At 38.0% G+C, this 10,925-nt stretch overlaps 1 long non-coding RNA gene across 1 annotated transcript; it reads right to left on the minus strand.

Moving 5' to 3' along the window:
• Positions 1-470: 470 nt before the first annotated feature.
• Positions 471-983, minus strand: LOC149092244 (uncharacterized). The gene is made up of 3 exons (XR_016196183.1): positions 942-983; positions 680-878; positions 471-621 (listed from the first exon to the last, which is right to left on the minus strand). It is a non-coding gene; the product is annotated as an uncharacterized LOC149092244 (long non-coding RNA).
• Positions 984-10,925: the final 9,942 nt, after the last annotated feature.

The following is a 10,925-nucleotide window of genomic DNA, read 5'->3' on the forward strand; positions in this document are numbered from 1 at the left end:
CAGGCATTATTTCAAAAATTCGAAAATTAAAAGCAAACAACATAGAGCAGAGGTATGCACAGCACGGTATGGGAGGGGGCGTGGCAGGTGGCCATAAGAAAATACTCAGAAATTGCCAGCATTGCAAACGACAGACAAAGACAGAGTGAGAGAGCGAGCGAGAGAGAGAGCAAGCAAAAAGACAGTGCTGGAGCGAGAGAAGCGTAAAGTTTTAATGTAAAGTGATGTGAAATGTTTTCTTTGCGAATTTACCTTCAATTTATGCATTTATGAATATGTAAGCACATTCGAGACCCAGCTCTTGGCTGTGTGAGCAGTCAAGTGGTAAACGTGAATACAGAAATAAACTCACACACACACACACACACACACACACACACACACATAGCACTCTGCAATACATTCATTAACAAAATGCTTTTGGCTAAGAAGTTTTGCCTTTGCCCATTCGCATTTTCACATTTCAGATCTGAGCAGCCAGGCAGCTTTTAAAAAAGAACCATAAATAATTTATTGTTAAATGTTTTTCGTTTCTTGTTTCTCGATTTTCGTTTTTCGTTTTTCGTATTCCGTGGCCGACTACGAATGTCTCAAATTGCTTATGAAATGCAATCACATAACCTACAGGCAGAGAATTTAATTGAAATTTTTGTTAAACAAGCGTAAACCAGGTGCTTACACGTCTCTGGCATTGGATTATGGCCGGCTGCACTGGAATTGCGAATCAGATTTAATCAATTACGAGACAAGTCAAAACTCGTCACTCGACTACTGTACGAAACATTTTATCTTTTGCCTGTAGCCCTGCCAGCACGAAACATTCGGCATAGCAACCCAAGTCTGAGTCGGCCTCACCGATTGCCCTCAAAGTCAATCAACTAAATGTCGACATGAAAAACAATTATCGTGATAGTTTCGGTGACAATTGGAAATGTTGTCACCTGTGCTAGGTGTCGATTATTATTGTCTTTTCTTGTTTTCTTGCTTTCTTGTTTTCTCTTTTCTGTTTTGTTTTCTCTCCCCGTTTGGCAGAAGCAAAACGAATATTTGTGAGTATTGAATTGCGTTTACAATATGTTGTCACGCCTACTTATTATTGATTTATTTAACCCTTGCCCGGTGAGCGATTGCTGCGAGTGTAGCTTACTTAATATATGTATACATTAACTATATATATGTGCTATTATATATACGCATACATTAACATTTTAAGTAACTGTCAAACGTTGACTTTATTTGTTTACTTTTTAATATATTGGGCAGGGTGTGCAGGGTATAGTATACCCTTTATATATACAAGTGCTTGAGGCAGCAAAAGAACACCTGATAGGCGTCGTATCACACATACATATATCGTTGCTCAGATAAAGTCCCTATGCGTCCATCTATCTATTTAAGAAGAGCAATGTCGTAAAGTTAAATGTATTATATCTTTAATAATTTTTTATTTATTTTTATTACCTAACGAGAGATCAAATAATAAGAAATAAATAATAAATAAAAATACTTTCTACTATTACTCATTGAATTACTCAAATTCTGTATGTAAATTAATAAATAATCAACTCTACTTAAAATATTGGGATATTTTCCGACTTTGTCAAACCTTACAAATATTATTATTTATATTATTATTTGTAATTTATTATTATTTATTCTCTATTAATATTTTTTATTTATTATTTTTTTTCTTTATTAATATTTTTTTTTTATTATTATTAATTTTTATTTATTAATATATTTTTTTATTTTACCTTGGCTTTATTTTGTAGTCGCAACTTCAGCTGGCATTTCATTTGCGTCAGCCAATTCATCGCATTTCTTGATAGACAAATGGCACGCTCTAATCGATGCGTTGTTTTCTCTACATTAGCTATCCCAATAAACAAAAAACAAAAACCAAAAATATATTATAAGCCCAAGATAAATATCCGTTACGCATCGATTGACATGGGGCACAGGGGGCATGCAACAGTGCCTAATAGACCTGTGCCACGACATAGAAACACGATTCGTGTTGGCAAAATTAAATGAGCATTGCGACAATTGACGAAACAAGTAGAGAGAATATTTTTTTTTTGTTTTATATTCTATGCACATAACAGCGCAGAGGAGTGGGTCACATGAGGCGGACCATTTATTAACTGAATGGCGATAATTTCGATGGCAATAATGTTTAATCAATGTAGTAAACATTTATTATGTGCTACGAAAACAGTTTATAAATTTATGATGGGATCTAAATTTCTGCGCTTATATTGTAACGAAAATTGGAGATGAATTTATGAGGAAATCTCTTTTTTAGAGCATTTGTTTCAAGTCCGATTTGAAATGTGGCTAATATATTTTGTTTTCAATTTGTTTGTATAATATATAAATATATTTATAATAAAATATACAATAAAATAAATATTTCGAAGTAGTTTTTTATATACTCTTGCAGGGAATTAATATACTAAACTATATTGAAACTATATTGTTAATATATGCATAATTATTTAAATTGTTATTATTTATAATATTATTAATTGTATTGTATATTTTAATAAATGCTGTATAGCCACAATACTGTAAAACACTTTATTTTCAACGCTGAAGTCATTGGCCTGTGGGAGTGGCAGCTGTTGATGCAGGTCTCCTTCTAAGCTGTATACTTATATTTATAAGCGTCTTAGATATTCTCCCCTGCTTAGCTCTCCCTGGATATCCTAGGCAGCCGGATGTGTGTTCTGGTCCTTCGCTGTCTTCTTGTAAACACTTACAGTGCCTCACGTTCACGTTCACTTTCACTTTTCCTTCTTCTACGTTCGACTGCCGGCTGAGCTGAGATGCTGACGCCTTTTATAGACTGTGCTGAGCTCTTTAAAATGAGCGCGCTCTATACGTCCGGCTCTAGAGCGGAGTCAGCCTGCCACGAGATGATCGTCTGATCGCTTGACAGCCTCCCATTGGTCGAAGCATGAGCTGCTACGAGAGCGACTATTGCAGGCTAAGGAACACCAGCTCGGCTAACTGTTCTCCGTGGACGACTAACATAAGAGTATTTATGAGAACACAATATGAATAGCTGATCCCGTCTTTCTTGTGACTGCCTCTGAGAGAAAATTCTAAGCAGGAATTTATATAGATTTAATATATAGGTATGTATGTATCTTCTTTATTGTTTAGCTGAGTCCCTTATGATTTTGATATCAGAGCGCCAGTTATGATTAAGAGAGTTGAGTAAAAACTCGCATTTGGATTATTCATCTGATTATTTTACTATAACTATGCACAAATACATACATATAAACACACATACGTAGTTATTTATACATATATTATCTCATATTTGATCAATGAGTCTGCATATTGGGTCTTCTAATCGGCTTAAAACTACAAATGCCATATACTATATGGCTAAAAGCCAAGAGACTTACTGGGCTAACTGTGAAAACAAGAGCCACATACATAAGTGGCAATAACAATAAAAGCCAAAAGTAGTTTTACACGCACTTCAAATACAAATAAAGCACTCGCCGCGACGAGTGTATGTAAATGTATTACATATGCGCGTGTGTGTCTGTGTGTGTGTGTGTGTGTGTGCCTAATAAAGTGCGACTGTGAGCGTGTTTATATGAGCGTGTGTGTACGCATTTTTGAGTGGACGATAAATAAATTAGAAAGTTGCAAAAGCGAAAAGCGCTGAACTCGCAGCGTGGAGGAAGGCGGAGGGCGGAAGGCAGGAGGCGGGGCAGGGAGTGCGACGCACTGCGACATAATGGCGTCCACTTTGTGTTCTTATGCTTAATTTGCTTAAAAGGGTGCTGCACTACAGCAACCGACTGCACTGCTGCACACACACACACACACACACACACACACACACACACACGTGAACGGGGACACGCACTCACGCACACACAGTTTAACGGGCGCGCCAAACTGTTAAAAGTAGGCGCATTTGAAGCGGGAGCAGGAGCTGGAGCGGGAGCAGGGGCCGCAATTGAACTAGGCATAGACATGGACACGCAATGTGAATGTGAGCAGCGCTGTCAGTGGGTCGGCTAAGTGTATTTTACATTTCACGCACAATTTTCCATTTTCCACTGCACGCAATTTACCGCTTAACGCACAAATACAGCATTGCCTTTGCCTTTCCCTTGCCTTTGCCGGGCTTTGCATGGCGCGCCAATTTAAAAGCCACCTACTCAGCCCCGCCCATCACCCCTGGCCAGGGCAGCAACCACAACCGGCTCATAACACATGCAGAACGGCATGCAGGCGACAGCTTAGCTAACGCTAAGCAAGTCCAAGTCTTGCCCTTGCCCAACTCCTGCTGCTACTCCTGCTGCTGCTGCTGCTGCTTCTTAGTCGCATATTACATCACTCGCAGTGTGCTACGACGAGCTCTCTTTCCAGCCATGTCACGTTGTTGTTAGCATTCTCCGAGTGGGCGGGGCCCAGGACATGGGACGCACAATATGTGCGTGGCCAAATAGTTGAAATAGTTTGATGCGCACTTTTCAGCGACTCTGATGGGGGGGCTTGGCCTTTGAGCCCTCAGCACTGAACACTGAACGGAAAGAGTGAACCGCCGCACCCACTGCATCGTCCCTGGCAAATTTCGACCCTACGCATTGCTCGTTGAATTGTTAATAACATTTTGGGAGTATACGCATTTAAATGAGGCGCACGTACGCGGACGATTTGTCACAAAATAATTTTTACGACTTGACGACTCCATTGCCAGTGACCAAGCCCAATTCTAAAGGAAGTCAAAGGCACACCACAACCTCGCGCATATAATTTTCATGCTCAATGTTGCTGTTGTTGCTGTTGCTGTTGTTGCTGTTGCTGTTGTGTCACCAACTGCGACCATAATACTTCCAGTTAGCGTCAAATGCCACGCACAGTTGACAGCGCTTCTGGCGCTGGCCCTTGTCTGGCTCACTTAGCATTGGCTCTGGTGCCAGTATCACATGTTTATATTTATATATTTTATATCGAATGCATTTTTATATAGCAAATCAATTGAAATGCTCCAAAAACACAACAACAAATAAGCATTTTATATTTATGTTAACAATTTAACAAAGATCCTTTGGTTTATGGAGCGAGCTCATGCGATGTCTGAATATGAATAAATAAATAAATAAATATGAATATAGTTACAAGCTTTACATATTTTACATAGTTTTGGTTTTCTCTTCTCTTTTTTTATTTTATTAATTTCTTTTGAAATAGACTTCATCATTAACATAGAATATAATATTATAGATGTAGTTAGAGGTAAAAATGTATAAGATTAAGCCCTTTTTGCTAGACAAGCTTTTTGTCATATACTTAAGTCTCTCAGTAAATGGCTATCTGCCATGAAAAAAAAATAGACTTGCATGGCAAACCGACTATATATCCGCATAAAATGAATATGATTTAAAGTGACTTCAGTCGCTAAGCACGTTAAATTTCTTTGCATACAGATATATAAATATATTTTAATATTATTAATTTTTTATTTATGTATTTTCAAAAGAGTTACGAAAAGTGATATTATCGGATTGTAAAAGTTGTGCTGCTATTGCCAAGTTAATATTTTATTTAATTAATATATTTATTTCTTTTTGTTGTCTCTGTGTGTTTGGCTTTTAACACAGCAAGAAAATAACTATGTGTTGCTATTCTGAGTCAAACAAATAGCTAAGTTCTAGTGACGATTGGGGAATTTGCTATTACTTACACACAGAGAAGAAACTTGGATTTGCGCTCTCTTTTCTTAGTACATCGGTTCTGCAACGACTTCCCGATCGTGTTTTTTTCCCTTCTGGTTGCTCCCACGCCGTTGGCTTTGGTATGTATGCGAGAGTTGTGCTCGTACTCAATTGAGTTTTAGCTATATTCGCTAAGCACATGCATTTTGTATGTGAAATGCGTGTATGTCTGTGAAAGTGCATAAAAAGGAGTGTTTGCATGAATTATTCGTGTGATTCCTCTCACTAACTTGTGCGAAGGCCAATAGTATCTCTCTCCAAACGATGTTCGTGAATTCGTCACATTATAATAAATTAATTATATTTGGCTGTGAAGAATAAAAAAAAATATATATAAAAAATATATATATATATATAAACAGGACCTACTGATTTTTTCATTATTTTTTCTGCATTAATCTGCCTTATATATTTAATATAAATATCTGATTTTTTATAAATAAATAAATGGGAAATGCTTTCCATATTTTTGCCGTCTATTGTGAGCCCCGATTCCAATCTAATTAGCCATTCCGCAGTTTCACACACACACAGACCTTTTCACACACACGCTGGGGTCTATCATGTATAAATTGACAGTTTAAAATTTAAATGACGTGCGATTGAAGAATTTAATTTTCTATTCGTGTTCGCAGCATGAAATTCACTTTCAATTGCCTCCGCGAAAATGGCAGCCAATGTCGTTTAATACACTGAAAAATATAAGTGAAAATTCTGCAAAAAATATAAAATATAAAACAAATATATAAATGAGATAGTAAAATATAAGAAATTAATTAATAAATATCTTAAGTTATCTGACTCAGGACCAATTTAAAGACTCGTCTGTCTATTTTTTGTTTTCTTTATAAGAATTTTCTCTTGGTGCATGCAATCGACCATTTTGAGTTTATTTACTTCGCAACGAGCCGTTGATTTCTTGCTGCTGTTGCGAACGGGTACGCAGTCCGCATCGGAGTCGATGTCGTCGTATTGCAACTAACACCGCTCGACATTTGGCAAAATGACAAATTCGCCGAGCAATGCTGTCGCTCAAAACGTAGCAGTGGGCGGGGCTGGACGCCGACCGGGCGCTGGCGCTGGCTCTGGCGCTGCTTTGTTCGTGTGCAGCTCGACGGCAGCCAATGGCACAGCGTTTGGTTCAAGTTTCAGTTTCGATCCGATCCGCGGCCCACTGAACGACAAGCGTTGCGTTAAGGCTGCGGTGGGGTCAGTGGCTGTGGCAGGGGCAGGGGCTGAGGCGGTGGCTGTGGCTGTGTGTCTGCCAAATGCGTTGCCTACTTTTAGGCTGGCATAATGAAATTCCAACTTTTGACTTATTGACGACGACGAGAACAGCGACAACAGCAAGGACAACGACAAGTTCGTTAGCTAACAGTTGCTGTTGCTGTTGTTGTTGTTATTGTTGTTGTTGCGGTTGTTTCTACAGGCAACGCAGCGACTCTTGCACTTTGTGTTCGTTCGTTGCTTGTTAGCGAATTAATTTGCATTCGCCTTTAGTCAGAGCTCAAAACGAAGCTGCAAGCAAGCGGATATCAAAGCCAAATTGAAAATATGTCAATGACTTCAATTTAATTATCTAATACCATAAACTATTAACATTTATAAGCAATATGGACTGCTAGAATCCTTTGTATATGTATGCATTTATGGCCGCCGCCTCCTCCTGGCATGCAGAGCGCTGTTTTGCTTTCACATTCATTTGACATGTTGCTCGTTGCAGAAATGCTGCAATGCTTGATTAAAATGGCAAATTGTTTTGCATATTTTTAATTAACATCAGCAGAGAGTCTCTCTGACATCAGGAGCTGTCAAAGTGAAAATATTTAGTTAGAAAACAAATTCCGCATTAGCTTTGACTCTGCCTTAATTAAGACCATTTTCTCAAACAAAACCGACTGCAGTGCTTACCTACAAATATGTCGCTTTGAGGATTCATTACTTCATATTTATTACGTTTCACAAATGCTCTCAGATCTTCGCTGTCATTGTTCGCCCTGACTGCAGCAGCAGCAGCAGCAGCAGCAGCAGCGTCTTGATAGGTATTTGTGGAGCAATGTGCATTATTCGTTGCTGCTGGCAGCGGAAATGGCGCAATTTTCTAGATGCTTTCACAGCGCCAAAGACTCGAAATGAATTGAACTGAGCTTCCTCCTCATTTTTTAGTCAGTTTCACGCGCCACTGGACTTGGCCTTTTGATAATATTTGCACCTTTAAAGCGAAGGCCGCTGGCCATTCTCTGCTCGAATGCAAACTAATTTTCATTTTAATTGAGTATTACGAAAACTGAGAACTTGCGGTGTTTACGCGCGCCTGTCAATATTTACATGCGACATATTAATTAAATATGTAAGTGTATACATGCATATATATATATACATACATTCAACTACTAGCATTAGGTAGAACAATGGCCAATTTCCTGGGCCACGTTCCCGGAATATGCCTCGGGCCACGGCAGTCGCATTGAGCTGCTTATTGGGAAGGAGGTCAGCACGCGAGAGCCGTAACAAGCGCGGCCAATCAACATTAGCCCCCTTCTGCTTCTGTGCATAGCCCTGCATAGCCCGGCCAGAGCCATCGAACTTTTACGCATTGTTTATGTTAACAAAATGTAAATAAATGTCGCGCACAAACGATGTTGGCGCAACGCTGACGAAAACAAAGGCCAATTAAATTTCTGGCCAAAATAAAGGCGCTGGCACACGCAAGTCGTTTGGGAGCTGCCAACGTCCAACAACAGGTGTTCAGGCTTACAGGGCTCAGTGGGCTCACCAGAGCGCGCAGAGAGAGAGAAAAAAAACTAAATAAATCAAATCGTGGGCGGACAAAGTAAGCATAACAAAACAAAGCAACAAAAAAATACTCGCTCACTCCCACCAAATACTGGAGCTGCCCCAGGACGTTTCATATCGAACAGTTTTATCGAAGTGGCCACCATTTACGTAGCCAATTCGTCGTCGCCTTTGCCTTTGCCTTTGCCTTTGCCATTGCCTTGGCCATTGCCTTCGCTTTCGCCTTTGTTGTCGCAGTTTGGTTAAGTGGCTCGCGTGTTAATTGTCGGGGAATGTGCCGGCCACGGCGATAATATTGGACAGCCAGGCCCAGACCGCCCGCTCGCTGCCTAACGTGCTCGCTGACAATTCAAAATTAACTGGCCAATTGACCAGCGCGGCAGCAAATGTAACGCATAATAAAATACCTCAAATAACCAATAGAGCACAACTGGAGGTGTTTGTAAGCTCAGTTGCGTGATACCCTGTACCTGATGGCCCCTAACTGTTTTATTGCTTTCATTTCACTCGGTATTTGAAAGGGCAATTTGCAAAGATTTCTCTTTATAGACACTGTTGCTGTGCCTTGCTAGGTAACTTTTAATAGCTTTCAAAATGCAGAATTACTGGAAATGGTTGTTAATCTATTAGCTCATTTTATAATAATTTGTTATTTAAATATTATTTAAATTAGTTATTAATATTATATATTTATGATATAATAATTTTCATATATTTATATAATTCAATAATTAATATTAATATATAATTTAATATAATAATGTACATATGAATCGCTTTCACATTATCACAGCACTTGAGATTGGATTTGTAAGAGTGGGAAAGTCGCTTACCCTCTACTCAGCCTGTTTGTGCTTGCTCTCTCTCTCTCTCTCTCTCTCTCTCTCTCTCTCTCTTTCTCTCTCTCTCTCTCTCTAACACAAGTGTTGTGATATTTGATAATCTCTATCAGAAGATGAAAGCCGCAAATTAATTTCATATCTAAGCAAAGTGACTTTTATTATTATGATAAAGACTCCACAACACTTTCATACAATAAACAGCTTTCAGTCGCAATGAATTACCTAGAATAAATGAATTCTAAAGAGATCATTAATGTTTATATGTGCTCAACTGCCAAGTTATTCGTTTAGCTTTAAGTCAATCCACAACTTATTTTATGCACTGCATTTTTACTTAATTGTATTAAGCTTACACAATTTGACTATCGTAATATGTACATATGTAATTTAATGAATTTAGGCAAACTTACAGAGCTATCAATATAAGAGCATCTGCAATAATTTAAAGAAGTATTAGTTTATTTTTCTGCCGACATCAACTTAATATAATCAAGCCAAAATGCTGAATCCACGATCGTGTATGTAGAGAATAGAGAAATATCAGAACGAATGACTGCGATCTCTTTATACATGAAAATCTCTTACAAAGCTGCTCTATTCAGCCAACGTCTGCTCTGCATCTCTGGCTTCAGTGCTGAACAAGATGTGAGTCACATTCAAGATGAAACTGTAAAGGAAAATAAAGTATTTATTACATGTAATAATAATAAGTTTTGACAAATATAAACAATCTAGAATCAGGTATTATTTAAGCCTGTATGATATCCTCCAGCTGGACACTCATCTAATGCGAATTGATTTCAATAAACTTAATTTAATAAACAGAATAAGATCTATTAACTTAATTAAAAGTGATGTAAAATTTATTTATATAGACAGACGAAGGAGAGATATATTAATTTTCTTATATTTTCATTATTATTATAATTATTAATATTAGTAAAATAACATATTTTTCAATATTCAATATTCATTACTCTTATTAATTAATAAAATATGGTGGAGAGCTCTAAGCAAACCTTATTAAATTTTTGACCTGGATTTGCTTAATAATTCATATTCTGAAGTCTGCTTTCTTTTATTGCTTAAACTTATTTTATTCTATTTATATCAGTTTCTATTTATATTTACCTACATTCAGTCTGGAAATATTTCTAACTATTCCGTCAAGCCCAATAACGTATCTATGGAACATGTCCACATGGACTAGGCAGAGCCATTTGGAATCACTTGTAAAGCTATTTGGTGTCAAATGTCTGGGACTTTTGGGCCGTGCATAAGCAGACGCCTTCAGGCGGGCAGCCAAGAGGCAATCTTTCCTTAACGACCATTAAATGCTGCCAGCCGCCATTAAAGTCGCTTCCGTTTATTTTTATCGTTTTTAATTGCTTTTTTCTTGTTATTTGTTGTTGTTTGTGTTTTCGTCTATGCCTCGGCTTGCGTGTTGTTGTCTTTGTTGTGGCTGCCTCATTTGTCGCCGTGTGTGTCTGCTCGTTTATTTTATTTAGCAATTTATTTCACACGTTGCCGCAAAGTG

This window comes from Drosophila navojoa, chromosome 2, assembly GCF_054131105.1.
Source record: "Drosophila navojoa isolate 15081-1374.11 chromosome 2, UAZ_NAV_1.0, whole genome shotgun sequence".
In the NCBI taxonomy this organism is placed as follows: Eukaryota; Metazoa; Arthropoda; class Insecta; order Diptera; family Drosophilidae; genus Drosophila; species Drosophila navojoa.